Source organism: Anser brachyrhynchus, assembly GCF_964034855.1.
Source record: "Anser brachyrhynchus genome assembly, chromosome: 3".
In the NCBI taxonomy this organism is placed as follows: Eukaryota; Metazoa; Chordata; class Aves; order Anseriformes; family Anatidae; genus Anser; species Anser brachyrhynchus.
The window spans coordinates 35,690,801-35,711,850 of NC_137696.1; the positions used below are offsets into that span (position 1 = coordinate 35,690,801).

Consider the following 21,050-nt stretch of genomic DNA (forward strand, 5'->3'; position numbering starts at 1 on the left):
TGTTACTCCTCTTCCTCAGTGAGGGTCTTTCACTCACAGGAGCACCAGTAGAAGGCCTCCATGAAAGAGAGGGGACATACAGATGGTCTAAGTGGAGCTCACACCTCTGCCTTCAAAAAGTTCACAATTTTTCAGAATAAATGTTGCATATTTTAGCATATTAGATCAAAGCCTGTTTCTGTGAATTTCACCCTGAACCAAAATCTTTCATGTGGCCTGATTCTTCCCCCCACTTCAGAACAGGGAACTTCAGCTCTGTTTCACAGAGGTTGTGGAAACAAACTTTTTACCAGTTTGACTTAGTTTTCATTATTTTCTTTCTTCTTCATTTTTTTTTTTAATTTTTTTTCCTAAGACTGCAAAATTGCTAGAACTGCTTTATAACAACACTAGTAAATGAGAATAAGAAGGAAAGTCTCATTACTGCTTAAAATAAATAAACAAACAAACAAATAAGTAAATAAATGTTGCCTACTCTTCCTCTTTCCCTTTTGGTGCTGCTCATTGGTAAAAATGAACAGCATGCTGTATCAGGGGTGGTTAAACAGCAGTGCTGTTTATTTATCTGTAGACTAGAAATTGTACCCATATTTTTCAGTTTGAACTCCCAGAACTCCTTACACAATAGAAACCAACAGGAAAATTTTCCCAGACAGCTTCATTTTACTCCAATAGAGTTATGAATCTGGTTGTCTGCAGGAGAATCACGATGTAATACCATGACAAAGCCATTAAAAATCTAGGATCACCATTATCAAATTAGATCTTGTGCATACACCTTAAAAACAAAACAAAACAAAGAAACAACAACACACAGACACACCAAAACATGAAGAAGCCCTGAAAGGGTCTGTGAAGCTGAACCTGGGACTATCAGTACCAGTCTTTATAGCTCAGCTGAAACACGTTGCATGGTTAGCTGTCAAAAGCAGAGTACTGTGATACGTTTGCGACTCAGTCAGTTATGAGATGGTGCTGTGGGCACTGTGCACCCAGCTGCATCCATGTGATTCCTGTGTTGAGAAACAGTTGCGCCATCAGAGGAACTTAGATTGCTTGGCTCAATGCTGCTGGGAGTGACTAGGTCCTGCAAAGTAATGTGGGCAGGTAGGTAGAGGTGGCAGGAAAGTTTGGCATATGGAGGAAGTAGTTGGAGGACACGCGTGTCCCTTTCCCCCTCAGTAGCCTGATTTGGTGCTGAAATGGCCCCTTGATGGCTGATGGCTGGCAGGCAGCCTGTGTTAGCTGAAATCGCCCTGTGAGATCATTTGCTGCTGTGAATCTTCCAGAGTACCAGAAGACACTATAACCTGGAAATTAGGGTATCTCCATTATTCTTTGACTTACACAGCATTTTGCTAGATTTTTTTTTTCCCAAGCAACATAGCTTAAATAATGTTAAATGCATCAGAGTAGGCTGATAGTCAGTGTTTATCGAGTGCCTCAGACAATTGTGGAAAAGCTGTTTACTGCCATAACCACCTCCTCCACAAACATTACCCTGTAATTATTTCAGCCTTAGAATTTCTGCACTGGAGCATAAAGCTCCCTCTCTAAGTTCGTAAGTCAGATGCCCTATGGTATTTCTTCTTCCTTGCCTGTTGCAATATTAATATTGATTAAATGGAAATCCAAATGTTTAATCATTCCCTTTTGTATTCTCTCTTTGCTTTGTCTCCTTACATAAAGAGGAAGGTGTTCAGGGCAGGGTTCATCTGTTTTCTGCATCATTTGCTTCCATAAGTAAATTATATCAATAGAAAAAAAAGAGAAATGAGTATTAGTGGAATATAATATTCCAATCAGTGAACATAACTTGATCTAATAGGGAATTAATTTACTTAATAAGACTCTTTTCATCTGTAACTACTGATCTGAGTCTGGCTTCAGTGAATTACCTCCCAGGAGTCATTTCTTTTGTCCTGCCAGCAAATTCTCAGCCATAGCAGAGTTCATCTGGGATTTCCAAAGCAGCTCTGTTGAGGGAAAGGACCTTCCACAGCAAATGTTCAACACACAGGTAGAGAAGAGAAGGGTTTCTAGCTCAAACTGGTAGTGCTGACCAATAATGCCTTTCCACCTCCACTTTGAAGACACTAGTAGTAGATCAAACAGCAGGGAAAAGGAGTATCAGTGGGTTTTGTGAATAGAAGACTACTTTTCCCACTTTGGGGTTTTGTTTCAAGTCATCCAAAAGAGGTTAGAGGCAGAAAATTGCCCTCTTAGTAGGAGGCCATTCTGAGCTCAGAGCAAAGATGTATCTGCCATAAAATTATTCCTGAGAAAAGTATTGTGCAAATAAAATATAACAGGCTCATCTGCCCATAAGTCTAGGCAGAGACCATCAATACAATCTCTTCAGTTTTAAATCTAGATAGATTAATAATCTAGTAATCTAATAATCCAGATAGATTAATAATCTATCAAAGTAAGGTGCTACATTCTTAACTTTCAGTGGTGCTTTGCATAGTTGTCAGCAGGGGTTCCTGTGTTGTCCATCTCTTCATGTTCAGAGGGAGACAGAAAGAGGCTGACAACAACCACATCAGCACGTTTCCACAGCATTTTAAATTGCATTCATCTCTGAAAGCAGATTTCTATAGAAAGCAAGGAGCTCCAACAGCAGCCAGCAGAACTGAGTTTGAGATGAGTGATATATATGATATATGTTGTGCCTTAACAGCACAGCAGCTGGAGGTACCCAGGGTGAGGAGCAGCTCAGGACCCAATTAACCCACAACCTGAATAAAAGATGGCAGAATCATGGTCAGCAACCTGGATGCCATGGTGTAGGATATGAGATACAGAGAGGAACCAGAAGTCATGCCACTGCTGTGAGTACACTCTAGCTTCATCTTCTAATGCACACACGAAGAAAAAAAAAAAAAAAGTCTTAATACCTATCACAACTGCTTCTACCAAATGTCTGTACACTTTGAGCCCAGTCTTTTTTTTCTACACTTTAAATTACATCTATCCATCTGAACATTCCTAGCAGCATAAGTGCCGAGTGCTTCCTGTGACAGTCAGGATGGACAAGAAAAATGAATTCATCACATCTCCTTCACTAATTTCAGTGATTTCAATGCAGTCAGACAGCTGTTTGCCGGTGGTGTCAGCATCTCAGTGATGTGTTACTTTCTGTGACTTAATATTTTTCTTAATAGAAACATTAGAGGGAATAGAGCAGAGATGTGAAGCTGTTAAAGCAGAATGAAATGTCATCTGGGAACAAAGATTTAATCAAAATTCCCTCAGTTTGCCTATTAAGCGTTCAGGGAAATCTTGTCAAATTTAACTAAAGGCCAAAAGAATAATAAATAATTATAATAATAAATGATAATAAAAAGCAAGCAAGTACAAGGAGAAAGACACAGACAAGTAACAGGAGACTGAAACTACAGATTTTCTCTGAGAGCAAATGTAGTTATTGGCTTTCTAATCAACCCATTGAGGTTTCTGTGGCTTCCTACTCACTGGTGACTGTGAGGAAGGATATTTAACAGGGAAGTTTACCACCTTTAGAAGTGTTTGAACATAGCCAACTAAAAATGCTTAAAATGTTACAGAGCCCATTTCTGCTCTCTCTCCAGGTACACAGACTGGTACTTCAGTGATACTGGTGCTGTTACTACTGATTTACACTTGTAGAAACCACAAAGCAGATACCAGCGAGTTTACATATCACTCTCCTGAGTTTTAGTATCCTCTTTTTTGTTTTATTTTTAGTGGCAGTTCTATTGTTTGCTTGTTTGTTATTCCAAGTATTTTTTCCTAGAATTATAATGTAAGATATTCTTGGGAAAACATCCTCATCATTTGTATGCTGTCTCCAGATTTCATTTATATTTTCATTCCTTTGCTAAATAAATAAGTAAACATGATCTTTAAGGCTAGATGGCAAGACTGTGACTACTTTCCCCATAGTCACCACAGCCATGAGACTACAGTGAAGTGTTGCAGCAGTTCAGCTGGAGGAAACACACTTCATCACAAGCATTGAGTTTCCACTACAGCCTTTCCCTCTGTGGGAGCTCTAATCTGGGGCTCCCCCCTCTTCTCACCCACCATTTCTCACAAAGCATATAGGAATGCAATTACTGTTGTGAATGCAATGCACGCTGGGGTGGACAAATGGATGCAATCCTGGATGTACTATAAATCACTCAAAGTTGTTGCTCTTCCACACTACAAGTCCAACACTCTTCAACGTTATGGTCATTTTCAAGCTGAAAAAAATAAATAAATAAATAAATAAGGGATTTCCTTCCAATTTAAACTTTTATACATTCCTTTGTAAGCAAAATCAAGTGGTGAATGCAGAAGAAAACAATTATTATTGTAAATTGAAAACTCTCTGGATCAAACCTTCATGATCATTATTCCTTGACCTCACACTGATGTGCAGTTTTAAAACAATTGCACTGGATTTCAGCTATGCACCTTTCATTAGTTCTTGTGGAAGGCTGATTAAGTGTCCCCTCGAGATTCAGAGAAAATTTGACATGATGTTTTTTTTTGACACTAATATCTTTCACAATTGTTGGGGGTTTAATTGTATTCTCATGAAAAATTGTATCTGTTTTCCTTGACTTTCATTGAAGTTGTCACCATCTTGCAACATTGTCATCACTTTTAAGAAATTCTATTTCTTCTGAAAAGTGAAGGGTATTAAACTGCCTCTCCCCAACAGTAAAATGAGATTCTTGACTTTGTCTGTTGAATTTTCATTAATGTTCTCTGTAGCTCTAAGCAGGAGTGTTTTTTCAGTTCTGAATGCTGACATGCAGAATTGAAATAATGGTCATTATTGCAGTCATCAGTCACTTTATTCTGAGCTATGCCTTAAGGATGCCTCATATAGTGTATGCCAACTGTCCCTTCCAGGACATCTGAGTCTGTGCTGAATTCTAATCACAAATTCTAATAGTTGGCAGTTTTTTTCCTTCTTTCTTTCTTTTCCTTTTTAATTGCAACATTCATCTCTCCTTGCCTCTCCATCCTTATATACACCTCTTCTCCTTGTTCACTATTTTGGCTTGTTGAAAATCATAAAAAAAAAAAAAACACCTTCACAATTTCTTAGAAGACCTTGCAGATTTCTCTTCTATAAGTTTGCTGTATGGATCTCATCTCTCCTTTGTAATAGTGGGAATTGGAAGTGGGAAAGACCTACTGCTCTGCTGCATCGCCCTAGGGTAGGACTGAGTTTTGTGATGTACTTTCAAGACTTGTGCCTGGAGAGAAACAGCAACTAAAGACTATGCAAGGTTGTATGTTGCATCTGACATGCTAGAAATTGTACACAGAGCAGGCCAAGCTTCAGTGCATGCAGATTGCTCTGTCTCTGTTAGCCCCAAATGGGGACTATCTCACTTACTCACGTTGAGGGTTTAGTTCACTTTAAGACACCGTCCCTCCTCATTCTTCCTGCTTGCTTGATTCAGCAACACCTTAGCTCTTGACTTCTCAATCACACATTCACCACGTTATGGATGTGTATATACATATACATCTCATAGAAATGAAAAGGCCTCACATAGTTTGATATTTTCTTCAAAAGCCACTCTCACATATTCACAAGAATGTATCACCCTTGTACCTTGATAATGTAAGTTTTGCTTTTTTGTTTTGTTTTGTTTTAAGTGGGAGAATAATGTTGAATACAAATCCATTCTAATCTCAAAAACTGGAGGTAAAATAATAAAGCCCTAAGGCACGTTATTACGGTTTTAAAATTCATTATTTTTAAGACTGTCTCATCATTTCCAAGGGTGTGACTCATCATTCTAGAATGCTTGGAATTAACAATACTGAATGACAGTAAAAACAAAGCTCCATCATAGCATAAGCCCTTAGGCAATACTGTAGCAATAAAACAAACACTATCATATAGCTATGAAGCTATTTCTAGGTCCCTCTGGGTGTCAGCAGGACTTAAGCAGAGCATAAAAAGAAGTGAATTTCACAACGCATCTAAGCCTTTGCGATAAAACAGCACAGCTTCTGTGGAATTAATTCTGCTCACAATGAGAAAAGTTTCCACCTCTACAGTACAACAGAACTACCTAATGAACAGTTTTATTATGAAGTATCTATCAGGTGAGTTTCTATGCAGTGTTTAGACTTTTTCTGTCACTGTTGTAACTGTAGGCATCCCCTCCCCAAAGAGTACATTAGAGTTGCGTGAATTAGGAATACTGAAATGTAATAGAAAGCAGTTTTACTGCTTGACAAACTAAGCATCATTTGAAGGTTTTACAGTTTTGCTTAAAACCTCATAAACACGTGTTTGTTTTGCTAGGACAATGAAGTGCTGTTTAGCTACTGAAATCCCAATTAACTAAAATTCTGTGTTGGTGTTACTGATGTAAATCAGGCTATTAGACAGGCAGTGCAAATGAAGATGCAGAATTGGTTCCAACCATTTAGGTGCTGCTAATTGAGATGAAACGGAAGACAACACATTGAATTTAACATTGTATGTATAGACAGTTTAGTAGTCTTTTTTCATTGCAAGAATTTATGGACTGTGCAATGATAGCACCAATGAAAACATGACAATGTAATAGCACGACGCATTGTAATGCTTTATCCTTTATTGTAAAGCAATTGGGAAATATGAGAGGTGACAGAACATTACCTTCCACATTTTCCAACGAACATTCCCATACTACCGTATCTCATGGGATTGCAGAAGCTAAAACTATGGTACAGTTACTTATAAGAAGATTCTGGTCACAGCTGAGGGGTCATATTAGAATTGCAAATAAAAACAACTAAAGAGTACAGATTTTCCCAGGGGAATTTCCATATAGCAATATTTACCCCTCTATCACTATTTTGTAAGTGGTTTGCCATTTAGGTGCAGATCAGAGCAAAAAGGCCTACGTAACACATAGGAAAAGAAAGATACCTAATATTTAATTCGACAAAGTTGATAGCTCAACTGAGGAAAGGCAGAACTCAACTGAGGAAAAGGATGAAGGGAGAAATTATTTAGACTCTACATCTCAAAGAGATTTTAATGTCTGAGCTGAAAGGCAGTACTTCCCCTGACTTGTGTTTGAGAGCTGTAAACTATTCTATAGAGTCCAGGGCCTATGCCCAGACAGTCCTTCATTTTAAATAAGAAAGCTACAACATCCACCATATAAGGAGGTGCTTATATGCCACCATGCGTAATTTGAAGTACTGCGTTTTCCTTCCCTCCCACTGAATCCTTCAATTTTGTAGCAAAAATAAAAAGTATTGTGTCAATGGGAGCATACAAATGACTGAGGAGACCAGTAGTTAGAGTCACAGGTAGATAGGGTTCTGTTTCAGTAAATAGTTTACTATTTCCAGTCGAAGAGTTTTAAATGGGAAGCTTCAGAGCACTTGACATCAGAATGTCATCAATGTAGAGTGCTCTAGGGTTAAGATACTTCTCTGAACAGTAGGAGTCCCTCTTCCAAATCAAGATGAGGAAACTATTGAACCAAATAAACTAAATAGTCAGTAGTACATGGCTGGTTACAAAGACCTAGTCTGCCACACAGATTATTATTTTTCTTTTGTTTTACTACTTTCAACAACAAACTAGATTATGATAGGAAAAGCTTTTCTCCTAGGATTCTTTGAAAGGACAAAAAAGTATGTCTCAATGGGTATCTAGGAGTAAGATTAAATTAAAGGCTAGGCAACCTACTTAACATTTTAAGGTATCCCTACGTGCCTAAACTCTTCTGTTCCCTGGCTGAAGGCTTATGAATGTAGGTCCTTCCATAGCTCAGGAAGGGCCCTATTACTTGACCATGCATTCTTTTTTGAAGTTAGGTAAGGGGACTGAGGACAGTAAAGGAGTCAAGGGAAAGCACAACTTGTCAACATCTCTAGCTGAACCTATACCAAGAAGTTGGGTCAGACAAAGAAAGATGAAATAACTTAGAAAGCCTAGGAGATTAGTCAGTCACTGAAGATAAGAAGAGGAAATCTAAATCTATTATCCACTTCAGTAAAGCAAGACTTTTGTCACAGCAGATTATTCTGGCAAAAGCTGAAGTGCATAGAGATTTTAGGTGGTAACTGAGCAGGTCTTTGGAAAATCACAATTTTCAGGGTAGTGCCTGTATGTTCATATGCACTTTATTTGTGGTCTGTGATTGTTTCCCAGAAGCACGTCTATGACTGAGTTTCTCTGAAATGAATATAATGCAAATATAATGCAAAATATTCATGCAAAATATATTTATTGGCCTGCATATCTAAATACTTGCAAGTAACAATTTTAAAATGTACTTTCTTCATGGATTGACATTTGAATTGAGTTACAATCAGCCAATCATAAAACAAAAACCCTATACCATGACTCATATGATCAAACACATGAAAGCAACATGGTTCCTAGTATGAATATCTGAATTGCAAGCCAACATTACTCAAATGCTTGAGCTGCGGAGGAACAAAGCACATGCAAGAACAGCACCTTAATGTATTTGTGTTCATTTCTTCTATATCGTGATATTCATTCTTTCCATTAGAATTTTTAAACACCGAAATTATTCTTGTCATAAAATGAATTGGGCCTTGACAGGAGTCTTGCCCCACCTGTACCTATATGTTCCTTCTGGGCAAAATTACCAGAAATAAAAATGCTATAGGGCTCATACAATAGGGTAACAAGACTTTTGGCTGAAATATATGTTTTATGAAAAGGGATGTTTTCTTCTCTCTTTAATAGTGTTGTCATGAAGAGTTGAAAGCAAGAGCCTGTAGTTTTCCAAGACGCCTGCAGTTAAAGAATAAGGACTTAGGATAGCAGATGCCTGAGTCTGAAGAAAGCAGAACTCAGAAAGCAGAGGGGTGTGCCACTGCACCTTTTGGAGATGTCTATGTTTTTCTTCTGGCCTCAAGACTGGAGCTTGAAGCAAGAATGAACAAACTTCTACATAGCCTTTCCCATACCGTGCTGTTAATTATCAGGTGTTCAGTATCAGAAATCAGAATCCAAGATAATTACACAGACACAATAATAACAATAATAATCTTGAAGTTTGATTGTAGTTTAAATATATCAGTTTGCACTCTGAGTCTGAGCCTTTATGGACAAATCTTCAAATTTTCTAAACTAGAAAACTACTGTACACTAGGATCTCAAAGGACAGATTGGCTTGTCAGTTGTTTGCTTTATATTATGTGTTTCTAGGAGCAGGCGGGAGCCTTAAGAAGAAAAGCTAAATATCACTGACCCAAGAGCTGGCATTATGTTGGTCACATAAAGTAGGAACAGAGACAGGAGAAAAAAGGGAAAAAGGCTTACAGTAAAACTGTGTATTAAGGCAGACTGAAATACACTTAAAGTACAAAAAAGGAGCCTGACCACCACTGAAACTTGATGATAAGTGAGATTAATATCAAGCAACCATAGACTACATTTTTTTGCAGTAAAGAAAGTGAAGCTAGAGGGAGACACAAGTACCACACACAGCTGGTCTGTTCACTAAACTGTCTTACCAGCAGCATAGGTGGCATCTCAGGAAGAAAATGGTGATGCAAAGTAGGAAAAGGTGATAGAAGCATATCGGTACCAGGAAAATTACCGTGATTTCTGTTAATGTCATTTCTCGAGATACTAGAAACTAGAATTGATAAACATGCGTTTATATTTTCAGTAGGGTGTGATTGCTGCACTGGAGTGGAACATATAAACAGGTGGTACTGTAGTTCAATCCTACTGACATCAAACTTTGAATGCCCCATTGACTGCAATGGAATTTGAAACTGGTCCTCTGAGGGTAACTAACCTTCTCCTGTACGTTGTATTGAACTACGCAGAACACTTGTGTGTGACCCTTCAGAGAAACAACGGTGGTACCTCAGGCAGTGATTATATTTGTTCTTAAAAAAATTTGTACGTTATTTTTGAAGTAAGGAAGAAGGAAGAAGAAACCTTTAATGACTCAAAGATCTCTGCTCTGAAAGAACTTGAGAAGAAAATATGGCAGACCAATTCTGAAACTGTCTTATTGGAAAAGCTCTTTGAGAAGTCAAATATTTCTTTGTACCTCAACTTCTTTGGTCTTTAATGAGGAGGGTACATATGTTGAAAGCACAGGGAGAAGATGTAAGATCCCAAAAGAACAATACCAGATGATCTGAATACATTTGAAGCTTTCCTTAAAAGGTGACCTGGAATATGACATAGCATCTCAATGGTACAGTAGTGAAAACTGTTTTTCAACGTTTCTTTTTTTTTTTTTCTTTGTCTCTTGAATGATGTCTCTGATGCCTCAATTCAGTTACTGTTGTATTTCCTGGAAACTTTAAATTTGTGTATAGCTGGAGTTCTATATGGGCCTGGATTTTATAAGATGTGAATGCTTTACATTTTTAATATGTTACCTTTGGGAACTGAGGATACTCAGAATATAATAAAACAGGCAGAAAATGATAGGACAAAATGGGCTGTGGACACTTTTGAGCTATTACTTGCAGACCTTGCAAAGTCTCAAACAATTAAAAGGTCATCTTAGTTTCAAAAATAGCAGGTCTTCTAGTAGAAATCCACTTTTGATTTTATGTTCTTATCAAGCACATTCAGAAGAAGTGATGAGTCAGTTGCAAATGCATCCTTGCTTTGTCCTGCTCAACACTTTCTTTTACCCACCTCTCTATCCTTCTGCACTCAAATATCTATACCACTGCCACTGAGAAGAAAGAACTGCAGGAAAGGAGAGGAAAGAGAGCAAGATGAAGCCCGCATCCATTTTTGTCAATCATATGTGGTCTTTTAAAGCAAGGGCTCAAGCAGGGACTGAAATGGTGAATAGAAACTGGGTTAACTGAATCCTACACACAGAAAAAAAATAATAATGAAAAATTACAAAGAAACAAAATTAAGTAGAGGGAACATGGGAACATGTACATATATATTGGGAAAAAAAAAAGAGCATATAAATGCAGAGAACACTCAAAGAACATGATGCTAAAATGGAAGAAAAGAGGAGGCAGACTATTGTAAAATGGATAGTTATGTATAACAAAATCCCATTAAAATTTTATAGACCTTCATGAGAAAGTTCTCTTCTTAAACTATGAAGTTCGACATTTTTGCAATCTGCAGGAGCAGCTATCCTGTCCAAGTACAGTTGATATAGTATCAGCCATGAGGGTAATACACCTTGCATTTGTAAACGTTTAAAAAAAAATCATGAATTGTCATACAGCACTAGCAATCACAGCAAAAAAAAACAGCTTTCTGTAGAGGTAGAGGTAGAAATAGATCCAAGGTGTCCACTCAAAACACAGACCATTGCAATACCCACTAAAACTGAAACTATCTTGTACATAGCAAACAGCAATGGGATTCAAGTAGATTTGAAAATTAATAAGGTTAGTGGGTAAGCTTGGGACTCCTCAGGTTGATCATTTTCTATGTTTACTGAGGATAGAGAAGCTTAAGAAAAAACTTTCTTAAGAAAGGCAATTCATGTTTGTTCAGTGCTTCAGTGGAAAAATACCAGCTAAGAAGTTTTCTGTCTGAAAAATAAATAATTAGTTTCAAAGCAGAAAGCACAATAAAGGTCACACAGATTCTATTCTAACATTCAAGAACACCCAGTATTTTAAATTAGAAACTCTCTAAGTCAGAGACTGTATCTTCATCTGTCTGTCTGTGGTATGCTTCCCCTGCCCTTTCCACAGCTGGATGCTTGTGTGCTGCTATGCTTAAAGTATTTGAAATAGGGTGACTTGGGATCCCATGTTTAATCTTTCTAAAGCGAAAAGTTTTCTGAAGATTTCAAATGTTTCCTTGGGTGATCCCTCTCCAGTTGGAGTCCCTCTCCATTTGAACCTGTTGACTCAGATAGTTGTCAAGTTCAGAATCACATTTCCCATTTTCTCTCATGGGTCATGAGCAGAGATGGGAACATAGAAGATTCTAGTCTGAACATGGATTAAGAATTTGTCTATTTCTAATTTGGACACATGGCATTTAACTTCTTTGTCTGCCAAAAAAAAAATCTAGTGGGCATGATTACTGACTTTTTTATCTATAAAGCATAATTTTCTCCATTTTTCTCATTATTTTCCATTTTTTAGACTGCATAAAAAAATACGCAGTTGAATTGGACAAGTATTACAGAATATATAAAAGATTTTCTAAGTATGTATGCACGCGCTGGAAGAAAACTCAGAGCAATAGGGCTTCCCTGGAAACAAAGATTTTTTTTTTCAGTTATTCTTCTCCTGGAGAAATCATTCTCTTAATATGGTAGAGTATCCATTTCAGAGAGTTCCTTCACATTTATCTCACCAGAGTGCATGACAAAGATCTATCATGCTAACAGACGTGGTTCTTTGTGAACATGTAGAGAGATCATCTGGTTCAGCTGGCTATAGAGGAACTTCCTGGAGATAAGGCTAGGACAGTGTAATGAGTTACTTGGATGAAGTTACTTTGGGTCAAATATTTCAACATATAGGTTGTTTTTTTTTCATTTTACATACTATGTTTCTGGAGACGTAGTTCAGTGAAAAAAAAAAAAAGAAGAAAATGCACCACATTTTAATGCACATCCATTTTAATGGTATCAACTTAGGCCATATTTATTTGGAAGGCTGATTCACTATTCGCTGAAACACTGATATAGAAACATTCAGCAAGAGGCTGCAAGGGTGATAATATCGTTTCTGATTAATAAAAGTCCTACTAATGTGCCTCAATTACCTACAATATGTGGTTTCTATAGCTCAAAGGTCTGACTCTTTTAAGCAATTTATTGCCAGTAAGGTCCAAGCCAGTGCCCCTTATAAATCTAATTCATTAAAATGCTATGCTTAATGAGAAAAAGGTTATTCTACAGAATTCAGACTGGGCACTCGTATTAAATTTAGAGATTGATAGACCTTTTCTAATCTTGCAATAACTTTTTAACGTTAAATTCTCTGCAACATATTCCTCCACATTCATGGTAGTTTCAATCAAAGAAAAAAAAAAAAAGAGAGGCAAATCAGAAGTAAAACACAAACTCCCTCTTCTGCTGAAGGGCCTCCTAGAATGTCTTATTAGAAATAGTAAGATGTGTATTTGGGCAGAAGGGATTCTGTCCTCCCAGTGTTTATTTCAGCATATAAAATATTTATTAATATATATTTTAAATGAAAAAAAATAGTATCATAGAGTATAAAAACAGTATTATGGAGCATTAAAAAGTATGTAAAATTGAAAGCTAAAATTACTGAATTGTATATTCAGTCCAGAAAGGATGATCATGATTATTCACCTAAATCTCTGTATAATATATGTCAGAAAATTTGACCCAGCAAATCCCGGATCAAACACAAGTTTTTGCTCAGTTTTGAAAGCTGGTCTTCTATGTAGTGTCATTATTGTGCCAAGATAAAGATCCATGTCTTGTGTGTGGATCCAAAGCAATGCATGGAGTACTCAGCAAATATATTTCCTTTCAGTGATATAGCTCCAGAAAAGGTCTAGTCTGTTCTGGACCATTTGGAGTTTTATAATTCATGTGTGCTTTCCAACAGAGAATGGGTTAATAGTAAAATGGCCAGAGAATGATGTACTGGGTCCCTTTCCCAGTCATGGATGGACAAATGTCTTTCTGGCATTGAAATAAATTTGTGTATCAAGAATAAAAGGAGTCCAGAAACACTCTCTGGCTGCAAAACGGTTTGACTTTTGGGAGCAGAGACTGTCAGTGCATACAGATGTGGCAACATTAAAATGCTACCTTCCTTCCTGTCTCTAGCACCCCACTGGATGAATTTAGGTTTATCCAGTTGCTTCAAAGCCACTTGCTGATTTTAGCCAGATAGTGAGACACTTGGATGACAGAGAGCTGGGCTCTGCCATAATGGATTTTCACACAGACAGCCAACAGAACCAGGTGGTCACACCTTGAATTGGGCAGCAGAAACATGTCTCTAAATCATCATACTTACTGGATTCTGACCACAGTCACAGAAGACCTAGATTGTTATCCAAATGTTTTCCTTTTGGCAGCATTTTGTACACTTTTTTGAAGGAGACAAGGTGAAGCTGGAATCCACACATGGCTAGGCAAATGTACAAATGTATGCAACCTGGAAACACATCACATCTGCTGATCGTGCGTGACTCAGTCCTGGCACCTATGAGAATAGCTCTGAGGCCATAGGAAACCCAATAGCAGAAGAAGATAGACTAAGTAACATTCTACCCTGTCTCCCCACTCTACTGATTGCAAAATCTATTTTCACTTTGTGATCAAACATATCTTAATCAGTGTCACTGTATTTCTCATATGTCCTTATATCAGGTCTCAGTCAAGCATGGGAAGTAGATAGACTTTAACATAATCACCTTTACATGAGATATTGATTCAAATGGTGTTGTGTATCACATTGGAAGACAGCTTTCTGGCACTCCTATGCAGCAATGGTCATATTTCAAAGGCATATTTTGGAGACCACAGTTGCAATATTTGCAAAAGCCCACCTATGCATCATTTCTAGATCTGGTGGAAAATAAAAATCTATTTCTGAAAGTCTTACTGGCACTTAAGTACTTTGAAAAACGTGGCTTCATTGTGGCAACAAACATCATCCCCGTTTTCTCCATTACATGATTAACAACCTGCAGAGCCAGGAGCTGACAAGGAACACAATCTCTAAAACAGATGTCCTGTTTATCGTGTTGTTGCTTTCTTCCTAGTCAGGCTAATTTGGGACAGCTGTCTTTTTAAGAGATCTTTTGAGAGGTACCTGCTTTTATGTTCAAGCTCCGTGAGTTTTCTAAGAAAGTGAAAAAGCTGTGATAGAGTGCGAGTCAGGTTTCCTCTGGGGTACAAATAGAAACTGGCAAACTGTTGCTTTTAATTAGGCTATAGCTGAGAAAACAACTTCCTAACTCATCAGTTCACTTGATGTTATGTTCCACCATCCCTCTTTTTGCCCTCTCACCTTTTCAGCAAGCATTGTACACGTTGTACATATAATACTGAGGTACCTAAGAACCGTAAACCAATCTTGCCACTTGACAAGTTTAACAATTCAATATTATGAAGAAAGATGATGGACTGTATGGTTGTGGTGAGAGACAAGTGTGGGGAGAGAGAGGCTGGAGAAAAGAGGAGGTGTTTTAAAATAATGCTTAAGTTCCTATCTTTTGTTTAGCACCAGGACAGAACTAATAGGAGGGCTGTAATTTGTTGATGTTTGTCATGTCCTCTTTCCTGGGGCCACTTCCTTAGAGTCCTGTAAAGACACTGTACTCTTCTGTGGGGGAGAGCTGGGTTGCAACTAATCATTTTTTGTGAATATAAATTTGTAAGTGAGGAACATCAAGACAAGGGGTGATAGAGCACATATACAAGAAACAATGTTTATGCAGGCAGTTGGCTCGGGTTACTTAACCTTATAAGGCAGAATTCAGACTGGAAAAAAAAAAAAAGAAAGAAAGATGGTAAGTAAGAGAAAATGTATCTGTGTATTTTAGCATTCTCCTGAATCAAACTGAAAACTGCAATAAATTAAAAGCAAACTTTCCAAAGACCTTCATCAGACACTGAGCAGCATTTTTAAATGATTGATAAACAAATATAAATCTTCTGTCACACCTCTAGTATCATAATTCAAGTTGCATGCCTAGAGTAGTGTTTAAATCAGTGGTTCGTGGCAGGAAAAATAAGTAAGTCTTGATTCTCATATGGCATTGAGTTTTCCTCCTCATTTCTACCCAGAGTATTTTCCCTCATCTGTGTTAACACAGGCTAACAAGCCAAGCAAATTCCTCACCTACGAGCTAGAAGAAAATGGCTGATATGGCTCTTCATCCTGCCTGGATAATCGCTGGACACGCTCTCTGTTGGGGCTGTTTAATTGTTGTTCACAGTTGCTGAATACCCCAGGGAAACCCTTACCACTGAAGGGGATTTAGAACCAGTCGCCTGATGAAAATATTGACAGCTTCTTCCAGGGAACCATGCAAAGAAACATGACATTTGGGGACTAATATTTATCACTCAACAGCAGCTGGCAAATTGCTCTCATCTGATTTGGCTGGCTGCTTCACCTTGGAAATCGATAGCAGACTGGAGATATTTCACTCTATTAGGTACTAAATATAAAGTGTATCTATATATATATAAGCTATATATATATATATAAACTATCATGAAAGCCAGAAATTGCATAAAAACTTAATTTGAATGTGGGTGGTATTCTATAAGCCAAGTTGCAGCCCAGTCATTACATGTCTGCAATATATGCATAGCTGCTACAATAGGTGATTAAGTATAGTCAGCCAGCTGCGCAGCTGCTGCTGTAATTCTGGAAACTATTGGGGAGTTAATTTTATTAGTTAACGGGTTGTCTGATTAGACACTGTGGCATAGTTACCACACAGAGGCATCAGGGGGCAGCACTGATAAAAGAGACCACATGCTGTAACCGAGCTGTCACATGTTCAGGGAAATGCATTCTGGAAGAGAGATGGAATCCAAAAGCTGTTTAAATAAATCTGCCCAAAGCTCAGAATAGTATCTGGCTCTAGTAAAACAGAGAGGGTTTGAGGATGAGCAATGGAGCTCTTCTTTCTAGTTCATGAAAATATCTGGTAGAGCTGTTTTATAGAAAAATTATGATCTAATTAAGAAAAAATTATGATCTAATTGATCTCATTAATTATGATCTAAGGTCTAGCTTCCCAAAGTTCAGCAAACCACTGCTTTGATGGTCTCTGCACCTATGATACACCAAACTGTGATGAGTGGAAAAGATGTTGCACAACCAACATCTGCTGAAATAGCCAAAAGGCTTTGCTGGGACTGTAATCAAAGTTTTATACCCAACATTGTCCCAGAGAAAGTGGAGGCCTGGAACTACACAGATTTTTGTGGCTCCGGACAGACAGAATCAATGCTGGGCAGTTCTCTAGCAAGGCTGTTTTCAGCATTGGTGAACACAAGCAAGAGATAGCTAGTCACAAGGCAATGTCGAACTGAGGGGCATTAGCAGAGCTGTGTTGGGAACAGTGCCTGAAATAATGAAAGCTAAGGAAGGTTAGGATTAGGGAGTTTATTGGACTGATTTGTATATGATTAAGAAACTTGTGCAAACTCTACCTGTTCTCCATTGTGTAGTTATGCATCATCACTTGACCAGGACGTCACCTTCTTCACAACTTGTTTTTTGTTTATGTGTGTTCTTGTGTTGTATGTCTCCCAGCGTAAAACAAAGACAGAAAGACAAAGGTGAACTTCATGCTATTTCAGACTGCTATTATTAACAACAACAAATCCAATCAGAAGACATCTCCCTTTCTAGGACTCTACTCTTTCCTGTATACTCCCTTGCTTTTTGCTTCTTTTCTGTGTAGTTTGCTGATATCTGAGGTTTCTAGGAAACTGATTTCTGGGAAATTACTTGATTTTATATTGAATCTCTGTGATTGGCCACTGTGATGACCAAAGATTAGGCTAGGCAGGCAGAAAATGAGTTGGCATACTAACAACTGTGAGTTAACACCATATGCAAAGGGCACTCTTCCCATACAAAGATTTGATCACTTCAAATAGCTTCGTCTTGAGTTCTGTTTGCATTTGAATATAAAGTAGATGCAAACTTAGTGTTTTTCAGTGATTTTTTACATAGGTCATACATCTCTCTCCTTCTTCTTAAGTTCTCGTATTCTTTCAATGATAAATGTATCGAATCTTTCCTGAAATCAGCAAAAGAGATGTGGAAATGGGGAATACATCAATGGCTTGAATAAAAGAGACATTGTATGTTAGGTAGCTAATTTTATTTATGTTCTGACACTATTAAAAATAGACAATTAAAACCTGCATTGGATAAAATTATATGTAGGTGTGCCTCTACAATAAATTCAGTAAGTTCAACTAACTAAACAAAAATGGCTAAAAAAACCATAAACTTCATAAGTAGAGGTGGAGAGCTATAGTTCATCAAAGTCTCCTATGCTGTCAGCTGTCCATTCTGGTCTCTTCCAGTCTAGATTAAAATTGTTAGAAAGTAGCTTTGAATAAACCTTTGTCCTTTCACATCTTTTGGTCAGTTCTAGAGCTATAGAACTGAACCTTACCTCTGTTGTCAAAGCTCATGGATTGAACTCTTTCAGCAGACAACCAAGACAAACTTGGCACTGAATCGGCATTATTTATGCTTTTATCTAATACTTTTACTTGCGCATCTACATTCTCCAAAGTACTGTTTTTTGGAGCACTCTTCTGAATCTGAGCACAATTTCAGAGTACAGCTTGTGTGCTTGAGAGAGCCTTTGTACACTTTATGAATATTTTGGTAAATAAAATTAGAATGGATTTTAAATGTGAGTTTGAGATTATTTATTTTCAGCATAAGAAACCTTGAAAAGTCCCTGTGGAATGTTTTATTGGCTGAAAATTGACAGTACAAACAATAACTGAAATCTAAATTGGAAAACACACAGGCTTGTAAGTACTTTCTATTTTTTAAGTGGAAGGAAAGGGAAAACATCTGGAAAGGTTGAAACTGTTGAGAGAGGATGTCATCAAACTGACTGAAGAGTTTCTAGATTAAGTAACTTTTTACAACTTGTGTGTCTCTAAAGGATGTATAATGATGTTGAAAGTGTCTGTCTTTTTTCTTTTTTTTTTAAAGATAGTCAAAGAACTTATTCAAAAGTGGAATGAATCCAAAGTAGGCTGTCTTCAAGAAGTTTTTAATGCCTTTATACTGCTTTGGATCCCCCCCCACCCCCCAAAAAAAAATAATGGAAAAAGGGCAGGGAAGGAGAAGAGAAAGGAGGAAAGGACCAAGAAGCAGAAGATGGCTTTAGGGAGCAACTCACCACCTTGCAAAAGGTCCAGTCACAGAGAGGTTCAGAAACTCTAGCATGAGTTGTATTCATTTGCAGTTCAGCAGTATAATATCAGTGAATCTTGCCTGGGGATCTGAGAAATGATTGGGTTTACTCTGAAAGGTGCAAAGTTCTCTTCACTAGCCCAACTCCTCAAATTCTGACAATTTTGCTCAGGTTCTGGACTAGCAGTCGGGAAAAGCTGGAATCCAGCTTCTAAAACTCTAGAAAACTTTTGGTTTTGATCTAACATTAAATTTCTTACTGTTACTGCAGCAGTAATTCGAGTACCCCAGGTCAGAAAACAGCAGTATGCTCAGCAACAGGTGTTTGTCACGGCTTGTGGTGGTTTCACCCTGACAAGCAGCTGAGCTCCACCAGAACCACTCTCTCACTCCCCCTTCTCAAAGGAAGAGGGGGAGAAAATACCATGAAAAGGGCTCAAGGGTTGAGATAAAGACAAGGTTATCACTTACCAATCACCTTCATGGGCAAAACAGATGCAGCATAGGGAGATTAATACAATTTATTGCCTATTGTTAACAGACCAGAGTGGTGAGAAACTAAAAGCAAACTAAAACCACCTGCCTTCCCATGCACCCTATTCTACCTCTTCCCCCTGAGCAGTGCAGGGGAACAGGGAATGGGGGCTGTGGTCAGTCCCTAACATTTCATCTCCACCACTCCTTCACAGCCACTCTCTGCCCCTGCTCCATATGGGGTCCCTCCCATGGGATGCCGTCCTTCCCAAACTGATCTTGCGTAGGCTTCCCACAGACAGCAGCTCTTCGAGAACTGTGGAAGGGCTTTGAGGTTGGATGGGGCTTTGAGCCACCTGGTCTAGTGGCAGGTGTCCCTGCCCATGGCAGGTGGTTGGAATTAGATATCTTTTAGGTCCCTTCCAACCGAAAGTATTCTATGTTTCTATAAACTGCTCCCACACGGCTCCGTACCACAGGGTCCATCCATCACGAGCAAACTGCTCCAGCACGGGTCCCCCACGGGCGGCAACTCCCCCCAGACCCCCTGCTCCTGCGTGGGCTCCTCTCCACGGGCTGCAGCTCCGGCCCGGGGCCTGCTCCTGCGGGGGCTCTCCATGGGCCGCAGCCTCCTCCAGGCCACATCCACCTGCTCCACCGGGGGCTCCTCCACAGGCTGCAGTGTGGAGATCTGCTCCGTGTGGGACCCATGGGCTGCAGGGGGACAGCCTGCTCCACCAGGGGCCTCTCCACAGGCCGCAGGGGAACTGCTGCTCTGGTGCCTCAAAGCACCTCCTGCCCTCCTTCTGCACTGACCTTGGGGTCTGCAGGGCTGGTTCTGACTCCTCACTCTCCCAGCAACTGTTCTGCAGCAGTTGTTTTTTTTTTTTTTTCCCCTTTCTTAAATTTGTTCTCACAGAGGCACAAACATCGCTTATTGGCTTGGCTCTGGCCTGCAGCAGGTCCTTTTGGAGCCAGATGAAACTGGCCCTTATCTAACATGGGGCAGCTGCAGGACTCTTCTCACAGAAGCCACCCCTGCAGCCCTCCTACTACCAAAGCCTTGCCACATAAGCCCAATACATAGCACTAAGATTGAGGTTTATTGAGTTGGTACACAACAGTGTATTCACACTTGTAAGATTTTTGAGCCATAAACCTATATTCCTGTGTGCCTTGTCCACACTTAAGACATTACTGTCGTAATAATAGTTTTAACAATAATAGAGGATTAAAAGGGATAAGCTAGACCTTTCAACAGAGTATGTCAAAACAATAAAGCTCCAAAGAAAAAGCAGCTTTCAGCCCTCTTCATGCCTCACAGATTTTGGGTTGCTGCTCACAGTGATTCCCAGAATAATCCTGCCTGTCACCACATTTGTTCCACTAGTTTTAAGTCTGTGACAAGTGGTCTTGTCCAAGCACAAGTCAAGGAGTGTTTTAAAAATTCAGCCAAATAAGTAGAATTATTTTAACTTTCCAAGCCTCTTTGCCTCTTTCACAATCCCAGATCATGGGGCTTTAGAGCTGTAAAGAAATCACAGGTTTTAGTTGGGTATGGGGAAAGTGCCGTACAATCCAGCAGAGTCCCGTTTCATTGAGTTTTACAACATCAGGCAAAAGTTACCATTTGTTGTTGTGTGGGTCTTCTAGAAACACTTCTTCCCCTCAACAGAGCTTGATAGTTTTAGAATTAAAATTTTAATTGGACTGACATTTCCTAGACA

At 38.7% G+C, this 21,050-nt stretch overlaps 1 long non-coding RNA gene across 1 annotated transcript; it reads right to left on the reverse strand.

Annotated features, from left to right (window-relative positions):
• Positions 1-2,795: 2,795 nt before the first annotated feature.
• On the reverse strand, positions 2,796-20,298 carry LOC308192129. The gene is made up of 3 exons (XR_013948582.1): positions 18,836-20,298; positions 17,109-17,204; positions 2,796-4,229 (listed from the first exon to the last, which is right to left on the reverse strand). It is a non-coding gene; the product is annotated as an uncharacterized lncRNA (long non-coding RNA).
• Positions 20,299-21,050: the final 752 nt, after the last annotated feature.